We start from the raw sequence: 12,547 nt of genomic DNA, 5'->3' as shown, positions 1-12,547 counted from the left end.
CTAGGTCGTGTTTCTCACTTTTTATCTTTTTTCATTCTTGTATTTCTTTATTATTATTATTATTATTTTATTAATACAGTATTATTGTTATTATTTTTATTATAAATTTTATTATTATATTTTATTATTATTGTTATCAATATTATTTTATTTTGGTGTATTTTTTAATTACAATTTTTATTTACTATGAATAATTATTATTATTATAATTACCTGTAGTATTACTATTACATTTTCGCCCCACAGGCCCCGATGTGGGTCAGTGATCTGTGCCTGGGTGGGCTAATCCCTGTTAAAAAAAAAATTTGCTCCACAAATTTTTTTTCGGTTTTCGGAGCTTTTTGGTTTTCGGAATTTCGGATAAAGGGTTGTCAACCTGTGTGTGTATATATATATATATATATATATATATATATATATATATATATATATATATATATATATATATATATATATATATATATATATATATATATATATATATATATATATATATATATATATATATATATATATATATATACACACACACATACATATACAGTCAGTTCTGCTATAACGCGATAGTTGTGTTCTTGTAAAATATCGTGTTATAGAAATTCGCGTAATAGAAATAACAGGGCTTATGGAGAAAATAGGGTTAGGTGCAGATTACTACTCGAAATCGAAAAAAATTTAGTAGTTAGCCTAACACAAAGGATAGCACAGTCTAAATAAATGTTACATTCATATCTAATAATGAAATCATACAGTAAATGTAACACTTTACCTTGAAAAAATATGAATATAACTTGATGGGGGAGAAGGGTGATTTTGAGGTTGATAACATCGAGCTTCTCTTCAAGGGTTATAGCCTTTCTTTTACGATCATCACCGGGAATGCGATCACCAGAACGCTTCTTGGAGATATTCTTCTTTACCATATTCACAGTTAATACCACAAAATTGGAGAAATAGTAAGCAAAAATCGCGTTACAGCAAACAAGCGTTCGCGTTATACAAATATCGTTCCTCTATTCATAAATCGCGTTAGAGCAAATTCGCGTTATCAAAACACGCGTTATAGCAGAACTCACTGTACTATATATATATATATATATATATATATATATATATATATATATATATATATATATATATATATATATATATATATATATATATATATATATATATATATATATATATATATATATATATATATATATATATATATATATATATATATGAGAGAATGGTTGTAAGTGGGTTAAACTTCGCATTTATACAATAATATTGTATGATCTGGCTGTTGCTGTATTTTGTCAGGATCACACAAAAATTTCCAAATTGTATATAGAAAACCTTTCTCCACACTTGATAATGCAGCAGTTTTATTCTGGGTACATTGTGTTAATGCTTAGTTTATAGAAATCATTGGGGTAATTTACTTGTCCAAAGCAGAATTCTTAGCATGAAGTTGGCTACCCCTAGGTCTTTGGTAAATTAACCTTTCAAGTTGTTTTGATCCTGTGTGTTTCACCTTAAAATACCTTTACATTTATGACATTTTTGTAATATAAATTAATGATTTCCTCTTCACATGTTGGTACATATTGTTAAGGTGTTGTTAAAAGGGTTGTATATGTTAGTGGTATATGTCTAGTGTTGTGTAAATTCCTGTGGCTAAAAGTTGGCGCACAAAAAGTGTGTGAAGGTATTTGAAAGTAAACTAAAACTATATAAACATTGCCTTTTTTTTCTGCATACACAAGAAGAACAACAAAGTTGGGAATTAACTCAATATTTATTTAAAATTTATTCACTCTATTAGGTACCACTAGATGGCTTACAGCACTATGATACGGATGAGTCTGCCAATTAACCAGCATAAGCTGAATCATCATATCTTAGATCTTTAATGCCCATTCACTTACCATCTGTTACTATTGGCCATGGCCGGAAATCTCAACCCCTCGCAGTCTTTCAACGCATCTGCCAGCCCACGAGGTTAGTGGGAGGAACTTGGTGTTTAATAGGGCCGGTTCACTGTTCCTGCATTTCTGCTTCTGGGAGGAGTGGTCTCAGTGTGAGATACGGCTGAATGGCATGGGTTGTGCCAGGACAGGAGTGCTTAACAAATAGCATCCGATCACATTTAGATAAAATCAAATTAATCTACGACTCAACATGGGTTTACCAAGGGAAAATCTTGTCTAACAAATCTACTGACATTTTTTAGGAAAGTCTTCGAGGAAGTAGATAATGACAAAAATTACGATGTTATTTACTTAGACTTTAGCAAAGCGTTTGACAGAGTACCGCATAAGAGGCTTCTCAGAAAAGTTAAGGCTCATGGTATCGAGGGGAAAGTTTTATATTGGATAAAATCATGGCTCGCCAATAGAACATAGAGGGTCAGCGTAGATGGTGTTAAATGTGAGTGGGGCTGTGTAACCAGTGGGGTTCCCCAGGGGTCAGTACTGGGTCTACTCTTGTTCATAATCTACATAAATGATCTTGATCCTGGGATCAGCAGTGACATGTAACACCACAAAAAATAATTATCAGGAGTTATTAATGTATCTATATTTACTGACTTGCATAGACTTCAAGTTCCAGATTTTTTTTATTTTGTAGCTCCTTTAGTGGATATACCTTCAGCTTGTGTTAGGGTCCTTGATGGAACCTGAAGCTTAGACAAGTTTCAGGAACAGATTTCCCAGATAAATTTTGAAATATTTTTTTTATAGAATAGAGTTATGTAAGTAGTGCAAACATTAATTTGATTTACCCTTCAGGTGCTAATATCACACAACCATCCAATACCAATACCATCAGAGTTACCTCCTAATGTTCGTCAAGTTCGTGGTGTGGTGTCTGCAACAGAAAATGGATTTGTGTTTGGTGATGGTTCTTCAGCTGAGGCTGATATGATTCTATATTGCACAGGTAAGAACAAATACTGTCAATGTATACAGCCTTAACAACATCAACCTAGAGAAGTCAATTTGTGAAAGAGATTTAGGGGTACTCGTAAGCCCGGACCTTCATCCTAGAAAACAGTTCGTTAATGTTTGAAATAAAGCAAACAGAGTATTAGGTTTTATATCTAGAAGTGTAAGTAATAAGAGTGCGGAGGTCATATTGCAATTATATCTTGCGCTAGTCGGGCCGCACCTCGATTATGCTGCAAGTTCTGGTGCCCTTATTGTAGAATGGATACCAATTCACGAGTCGGTGCAGCGAAGAATGACGAAAATGATTCAGGGACTTAGAAACCTTCCCTGTCAAGATAGATTAAAGAAACTAAACTTGCATTCCCTAGAAAGACGAATATTGCTGGGAGATATGATAGAAGTATTTAAGTGGGTAAAGGAATCAATAAAGGCGATATAGATAAAGTTCTTATAATATCCGAGCAGGATAGGACTCGTAGCAACGGATTTAAGTTGGATAAGTTTAGGTTTAGGAGGGAGATAGGAAGGAACTGGTTCACAAATAGTGTGGTGGACGAGTGCAACAAGCTTAGCAGCTTTGTAGTAAGTGAGGGAACGCTGGAAAGTTTTAAAAGGAGGCTGGGTAGATTTGTGGAGTGGTCATAACTCTCGACAGCAGCTGTCATGCATAGGCCAACCGGCCTATTGCAGACTCCTTATGTTCTTAAGAGGGTTAATGCTTTAATATTGTGAATTGAGGATGGATTCCTGGTGACAACAATTTTTACAAACCTACCTACAAGTGAGTTGCTATGTAAGTATCATTTTAAATTTAGTGCAAGCTAAACCCCACAGGGATCAATAGATTGGCTACAAATTCCATTGATTTATATCTGAAGATGGAATAAAATCTTTGAGTGTCCAGAGAAAGTTGTTGAGAAATAATAGGTCTAGCCATGAAAATTACCAACTCAAGAGGGACAAATTACAGAATAATTGGGGGGGTCGGTGAAGGATATTGTTAAAGAGGAATCGGATGTAGACAAATCATTGCAAGACTTATGGAAATCTTTGAGATATCTGTAATAGTACAGGAATGTATACCCTTGAAAACAAGGATGATGGAATAAGACTAGATGGATGAATCACAAATCCAGGAAAGCCTGCAAAAGAAAATACCAGCTGTGGAAGAAATATGTGCTGGAACACAAGATGTTATGTAGTGGTACATACACAAAAGACCCATAAATGTGACCAATGAGAAAATTGAATTGGCTAAACAGCACTTTGGGTTGAAGTCCATCCATAATATTAAGAATAATACCAAATCTTTTTACAGTTTTCATATTCCAGGAGCAAAATGAAATGAATGATACTACAGTATTGGCTGTTTAAAGGATGAAAATTACTTTACCCTGGACTCCAGGGTAAAGTAATTATTATCCTCCAGGGCCTGGAGGATAATAAACAGTTAGCAGATGCCCTAAATGATTAATTTACATCATCATTCACACAAGAGCTGGTGTATATATCACATTGGTTGAAAATTACTAAGATATCCCACTGCCAAAGAACCCCACCCTCCCAGTTAAGTTAAGTAAATAAGGCGACCATGTCCAAAGATTGAAAACAGATACCCGGTAAGCACGTCCCAGGATTCTAAACCAGATACAGTACAGTACAGGTACATACATTCCCCAAAAAAGACCATACAATGACCTCTGCATTTACTGTAACTACACTGGATTGCTGCCAAAACCCAAGGTCACTCTGAGTTCATGAATTTTAAATAAAATCTCAGCTAACATGGACATACATTGGGTAAATAACCAGTAATTTTTCATATTACAGTACGTATAATGATTTGAATATATTGTATCTACATTTCTTGCCTTTATCATGCTCATTAGATTACTATTTCCCAAGATGGAAGGGCTAAGAAAACAAAGGAACTGCAGGTACAAACCAAAGTTTGCTTTCTATTGTTTTTATGTTGTACCTGTAATGACTTTTAATATTATGTTTAATTACTTTATATGGTCATATAACTCTTTTGTTTTTATCAAAAATGGGCAGGGGGATGCAGAAGTAATATTGAGCTCAGGGAATGTTAGCTGTGGGGACAGAATTCATTGTTGGAGGAAGTTAGTTGTAGGGATGGCAGCCATCAGTGGTGGAGGTTAGCTGTTTGGACGGTGGTCGTCATCTATAGAATTTCAAGTTTCCTGCGCTACATTCAGTTATACCGGTAGGTTCATGTATAGCCAATAAGTATCTTTGACACCGCTCGCCTATACTTCTGCAAGGCTTTATCCATAGTTACTATAGTAGGTGAACGTTCACACTGGCGAGGACTTGGGCACATGTCCCATAACAACACAGGTCTTGAGTGATGATACCTATGTTGTTTGATAGTAAAAAATATACAGAGACGGGGGGAAGAATCTGAAGTGAAAAGTCAGGAAACAAAGCGCTGATACCTCAGTGAGAGTAAGGATTCACTGTGTCACCACCATGTCTGCTTTTATTTGGTGTAATGGCACAGATTTTATACCTGATGTTCAGGGTTTTTTATGGAAATGATTATAAGCTGTATGTTGTGTATATGTATTTTCTTTATATTTGAATACAGTAAAAACCCCATAATTCAAATTAATAGGGGCTGTAGCCCTTACAAATTATGAGGGATACCTTCTCCTGAGGGAAAAACAAACAAAACAGTGGTATTTCTTCATTATCTGCACTTATCAAAATTTAAGCATTTCTAAGTACAGTGCCAGATTTATGGTTATTAGACATAATGGCTCAAACACTGGACAATGGTGGAAAAACAAGTGGAAAAAGCTTTGCTCAATAGACCATTGATGTGCACTCCATGACTGACTCACATGAACTGATCAACACGCGTATACTTATTTACACTGAGGTGGATGATGGTAGCCAATTTCGACATGTACAGTAACTAAAACAACTATCAGTGCATACTTTGTGGGAAACAATATGAGACCATGGACGATAAATTTTGATATATAAGGGCTATCACTAGTCACATAAAATTTTGGAGCCTATCGACCCCCAACTGCACTTAACTTCCCTCCCTCCCAGCCTGGGTGAAGCTAGTTTTAGGCTTAAAGTTTTTAACTTATAAAATGTAGCTGACTAGACTTTGCAGAATATAAATTACATTGCTGCAATCCTTGTAAGAAAGTGATTAATTTGAGTATAAACATCGTTATTCATAGCAAAATGCAGTGTACTTAGAGATAGCACATAGATACCGACAAATGGCCGAAGTGAACTGAGAAAAAAAATGGAGAAGAAAACAAAAGACAACTCTAAAGGCAACAGAGGAGGTTAAAACCAGCAGAGGGCAGCTAAGTACTGTTTTGTTTTATTATTCTCTATTTTTAAATAGGTGTAGATCTATACACAGTCTGCATTCTCCCCCTACAACAGCAACAACCATGAGGGATATGATGTGTGATTATTGTGGGGGAATGACGGATATGGATGATACAGGCCTGACCATTGCAAAGTTTAGGACGATGCAAGCTACCTTAAAACATGAAGGGTGTTGCTCGTATTGCCCTGATTGCATAGTCAAGGTGAAAGAGGCGATTGCAAGCCATAGGAGAACGAGTTCCCTTGGGACGAAAGTAGACGAAGCTGGAGCCTTGCTGGTTGCCAGACTAGAACAAGTTGGGAAAGAGATTGTAGGGCTTCGTGATATTATGTTGTCTAGCACTCAGGATGGATGGATGGAAACTCTAAGGTGGTGGTTTTCTTATATAATATAAATTATATGAAAGACAGTCTGGTGCTGGAGATGCCGTGTGGTGAGGAGCTGCTCAGTAGACACGTTCGGTGAGTAGCGTGCTGAAGGAGGTAGATGTGCAGGAGCTTCGTTAGAGGAGATGTTGCCTGTTGCTGGCCTCCGGGTTGAATGAGAGCTGGACAGCGAGGAGCTTGCTTGGAGGAGGTGTTGCGTGTTCAGGAACGTAGAGTAGAATCAGAGAGCTGGTTGGTGAGGACGCTCAGAGAAGGACAGCTGGTGGGTCGCCATGCTTGCCGGCGGGAGCGAGGACCGCCAGGCAGGCGGAGGAGAAGCGAGGGCCGCCAGGCAGTGGCGGAGGAGGAGGTGTTGCGTGTTCAGGAACCGAGGCCAGAATGAATCTCAGTGGAGAGACAGAGCTTATATACACAGCAGCCGGAAGTAAACCCGTGGGAAGTCGCCGGTTTCTTGACTCCGTTGCTAGGATACTGTGGCATCTGGTGACGCCCCCCCCCTGGGCCGCTCGTTTGGTTGCTAGGGAAGACGTAGCAGGTGGCTGGTTGCTAGGATACTGTGGCATTGGAATGCGGCTACGCAGTTGTAGGGGAGACGTCCACTACAAGATCCTTGCTAAGACTGAGAAAGTAGCCAATACAATCGAGGTGGTTGCTTAGAGGAGTTATGCTGAGGCATTAGTAGGGCCACAGGAAGTGGCGGAGAGACATGCAGGATCAGAACAGGTTCTACAGCAGCTAGAGACTCTGAAGAAGTGTGTCGAAGAAATTAAAATTAGCGGACCTATTGTTAGGGGAGAAGAGGAACAACGGGAACGTTTCCAGCTTAGTAACAATATAATAGTTTTTGGAGTCCCTGAGAGCCAGGCGGAGGGAACTGAGAGTAGGATAACGCACGATAAGACGCAGTTTAAGAATATTTGTGTATAGGTTCTGAAGATGCCATCAACCCCTCAGGATGTGAGGAGGCTGGGACAAAAGCAGGGGGATAAGTCTCACTCCCTCAGGATCACACAAGTGAGTGAAGAGGAGAAATGGGAGTTATTCGGCAGGCAAAAAACTTGGCAAGGAGCGAGGCATTTTGGAGTGTATTCATTCACCCAGATCGCACGGTAATCCAGAGGAAACAGCATAAGAAGCTCCTGCAGGGCTTGAAGCAGAAGAGGGAGGAGTCAAGGAGAAACAAGGACGGGTGTACATGAAAGCAAGTGTGCCGACACAGAGCCAGGGGGCAGCAGCGCTCCGGCCACCTGCTCCCCCCACCCGGGAGGTGGCACCAACTCTGCCTATCAGCCGGGAGGAGGCGAGCGCTGTGTAAACAATGGCATTAATAACCACACCCTGCAAAATACAGTGTACTTAGTAAATGCTGCAGCTTCTGAGAATGGAAGGGGGCCAGACTTACTACTAAGAGCAGAGGAGTTACCGAGAATTTCTGGCTTGAATGTCATGTACAATACACTAATACTGACACGTTCCTTGATAAGAGAGAGGAGTTTGAAACACTACTGAAAGTTCACCAACCAGATATTGTAGGAGTTGTAGAACTGTTGTACAAGAACAGGAGAATCAACCCAGAGGAATGCGAGTTCAGTACTGCTGGATATGACTCATTTACGAACCTTTCTCAAGAAACTTGCAAGAGGGGTGTGGTTATCTATGCTAGGCAAAACCTTCGAGCCAACCAGGCGAGGGTACTGGGAGAGGACGTTTTTGAAGAGTCCAAGTGGTGTAAAATTAAATTAAAGGGAGGGAACTTATTGTCTGGTGTATCTACAGATCCCCAAACTGTGGCCCACTAAATCAAAGAAACTTAAGAGCCTTAATAGACAATGCAGCGATGCTCAACCCTAGCCACCTCCTTATCATGGGATACTTTAACTCTGGCGACATCGACTGGAGCAACGAGTTCTCCCCAAATGACTTGAATAAACCTGCTACTCTGTTCCAACATGTTAGAGACCTGACACATTACAAAGGGGAGCAAACACCCAAGCCACTAGACCTCATCATAACAAACGAGGAGGGTATGGTGGCCAAACTGGCACACCTTGCCCCAGTTGGCACCAGTCACCATATAGTGTCATCATTCAGATTTAACTGTCACCTAGTTCAAGATAAGGCCAGGCCAAGGTGCAAATATTACAAGGAAAATTACAACGGAATGAGGGAAGAGGTGAGGGGTATCCACTGGCCTGACTCATTAAGGCACAAGAACGCAGACACTACGCTGAGTATCATAACTAATATAGTGATCCATTTGATCGATAAATACATACCCAAGGCCAAACCCAGTGCCTCTAGGAATACGACGGGATCCCTACACATGAACCATGCGGCGGTCGACAAAGTTAAGAAAACCCAGAAATTCAAGACGTGGGTTGGGACAAATGATGAGCAGGACAGGAGGTTGTATGCAAGAGCCAGAAACCAAGCAAAGGCAGAGTGTAGAAGGGCTGAAAAGGAGTTCCAGAGGCTGGTTGCAAACGAGGTCAAATCAAACCCAAAGGCGTTTTACCGCTATGCAAAGTCAAAATTAAAAGCGCGAGTAGGAGTATCAGACCTGAGGCTTAAAGATGGTGTTGTGCACATTCTGACCAGGATAAAGCTGAGGCATTAAATAGCTTCATTTCCTCGGTGTTCACAAGAGAGGATGCGATTAACCTTCCTGCGTTTGAGGACAGACGGTTCGACACAGCACTGACCCACATTGTGTTCACAGGAGAGGGTATTACTGTATATATAACTGTCAAAGCTAAAGGTCCATAAGAGTCCTGGCCCTGATATGGTGCATCCCAGATTGCTAAGAGAGTGGTGCAACGAGCTTGCCGAGTCCCTGAAGATCCTGTTCTATAAATGCCTGGATGAACAAAAGGTCCCCAGTGATTGGAAAATGGCTCATGTGAGCCCTGTCTTTAAGAAGGGCGATCATCACTCCACGAACAACTATGGATCAGTGAGCCTAACCAGCATAATATGTAAAGTACTTGAGAGTATTATCAGAGATTCCGCGATAGAACATCTACTACGAAACAACCATGTAAAGGTTTGACAACACGGTTTTATGCCGGGGCACTCCTGCTTAACACAATTGCTTAAGGTATTGGATATTTGGACCAACATTCTGCAATGGGGTGGTAATATTGACAATATATACCTAGATTTTGCCAAGGCTTTCGGCAGTGTACCCCACGAAAGGCTGAAAATCAAACTAGAAGGGTACGGAATTTGGGGAAATGTCCTAGCGTGGATAGACGACTTTCTACATGACTGCAAGCAGTGTGTGGTGATTAATGGCACGAAATCATCTTCTGTACCTGTCACAAGCGGGGTACCACAGGGCAGTGTATTGGGTCTGCTGTTGTCTTTTGTTTCATAAATGACATGTGTGATGTTGTACACTCCTCCATACATATGTTTGCCAATGATGTCAAGTTATTTCGGGAAATCAAGAACCAAGCTAACTGTGAAGAGCTGCAGAAGGATCTCTGTGAGCTTCAAGAATGGTCAAAGAGGTGGCTGCTGAGATTCAATGTCACGAAGTGTAAGAGGATGCACCTGGGGCGTACCAACGATAAGGAGGCGTATCATATGTCCCAACGGGATGAAGAAACTGCACTATTTGAGACGATGTGAGAAGGACCTAGGTCCTCTTCACCAAAAGATCGACTCGTTAGCTACTTGGGCAATCGGTCACATCTGTTATGCACTGTTGGCAAGTACTGGGCATGCACCGGCTCCTGAATGTACCTGAACCCACTCCAGTGTTGGTCAAGTCTTGTCTTGAAAGAGCTCACACTCGGTGCCGTCACAACACTTTCTGGTAGATTGTTCCAAGAGTTTACAACCCTCACTCCGAAAAGTTTGCCCTCACAGTTTTATGGACTCGCGGCTTCTTCAATCTTGAGCTGTGACCCCTTGTGGAGCGAGCGTCCGCCAGCTCCAAGTAAGAACACTCGACTGAGTAGTGCCCCTTGAGATGCTTATACACCTCAATTAGGTCGCCCCTTGCCCTTCTGTAGTATAAGCTAGGCAAGTTCAGGCAAGTTTCTCTTATCAAGAAACGTGTCGGTATTAGTGTACATGACATTCAAGCCAGAATTTGTTCTCGGTAACGTCTCTGCTCTTAATAGTACCCTTCCCACCATTCTCCGAAGCTGCAGCATTTGCTAAATACACTGTGTTTTGCAGGGTGTGGTTAGAAATGTCATTGTTTACATTGCGCTCGCCTCCTCCTGTCTGGTAGGCGGAGCTGGTGCCACCTCCTGGGTGGGGGGTAAAGCGGGTAGAGGGTGCGCTGCTGCCCCCTGGCCCTGTGTCGGCACACTTGCTTCCACTACCCTCCCCCTGAATATAACCCATGCACACCCGTCCCCGTTCCTCCTTGACTCCTCCCTCTTCTGCTTGAAGTCCTGCAGCAGCTTCTTGTGCTGTTCCCTCTTCATTACCATGCGACCTGGGTGAATGAATACACCCCGAGATGCCTCGCTTCCTGCTAAGTTTTTTGCCTGCCGAATAACCTCCCATTTCTCCTCTTCACTCACTAATGTGATCCTGAGGGGGCGAGGCTTATCCCCCTGCTTTTGTCCCAGCCTCCTCACATCCTGTGGGGTTGATGGCATCTTCAGAACCTCTCTGTACAAATATTTTGAAACTGGCTCTCGGGGACTCCAAAAACTATTACATTGTTACTAAGCTGGAAACGTTCCTGTTGTTCCTCCTCTCCCCTAACAGTAGGTCCGGTAATTTTCATTTCTTCGACACACTTCTTCAGAGTCCCTAGCTGCTGTAGAACCTGTTCTGATCCTGCATTACTCTCCGCCACACCCCGTGGCCCTGCTAATGCCGCAGCATAACTCCTCTTAGCAACCACCTCCATTTTATCGGCTACTTCCTCAGTTTTAGCAAGGTTCTCTTTCCCAGCTTGCTCTAGTTTGGCAACCAGCAGGGCTCCAGCTTCATCTATTTTCGTCCCGAGGGAACTCGTTCCCTTATGGCTTGCAATTGCCTCTTTCACCTTGACTATGCAGTCAGGGCAATACCAGCAACAGCCTTCATGCTTTACGGCAGTAAGCATCTTCCTAAACGGTGCATTAGTCAGGCCTGTATCCTCCATATCCAACGTCCCCCTGTAGTAATCACATATCATACTCATGATTGTTGTTGTTGTGGGGGTGGGGGGGGAGGGTGCAGACTGTGTATAGATCTAAACCTATTTAAAAATAGAGAGAAAAAAAAAGAACAGTACTTAGCTGCTCTCTGCTGGATTTAACCACCTCCCCTGTTGTCTTCTGCTATCACTGTGTACACTGTATCTCCCTGTGAATGGTGTATTGTAGGCACAGTTTCAGTCCATGAGAAAGCACACAAACAAAATAAAATATAAAGTCTCTGTGGGACCTATAACACGACTTGGTTTCAGCTGGCAGCGGTGCCTTTCCAGCTTGCTTGCCAGTTTGTATTCACTTTAAGTTATTTACAACTTCTTCCGCGGTCACTGATGACACTATGAACTATCACTGTGTACACTGTATCTCCCTGTGAATGGTGTATTATAGACACAGTTTCAATCCTTGAGAAAGCACACCAACAAAATAAAATTTAAAGTCTCTGTGGCACCTATGACAAGACTTGGTCTTTGCTGGCAGTGGTGCCTTGCCAGTTTGTATTCACTTTAAGTTATTTACAACTTCTTCCATGGTCACTGATGACACTATGAACTGATTTACCTAAAATCACAGTACTGTACTACGCTCCCTGGTTGGCCTTTATCATAGCTTGATCACAACTCCGTAAAAAACAATAAAAATAGAAACTTTGTCATATGGCAGTGATTTTGTGGT

The sequence above is a fragment of the Homarus americanus genome, unplaced genomic scaffold (assembly GCF_018991925.1).
Source record: "Homarus americanus isolate GMGI-L3 unplaced genomic scaffold, GMGI_Hamer_2.0 scaffold16712, whole genome shotgun sequence".
Taxonomy (NCBI): domain Eukaryota; kingdom Metazoa; phylum Arthropoda; class Malacostraca; order Decapoda; family Nephropidae; genus Homarus; species Homarus americanus.
Note: the sequence above shows the minus strand (reverse complement) of the source record.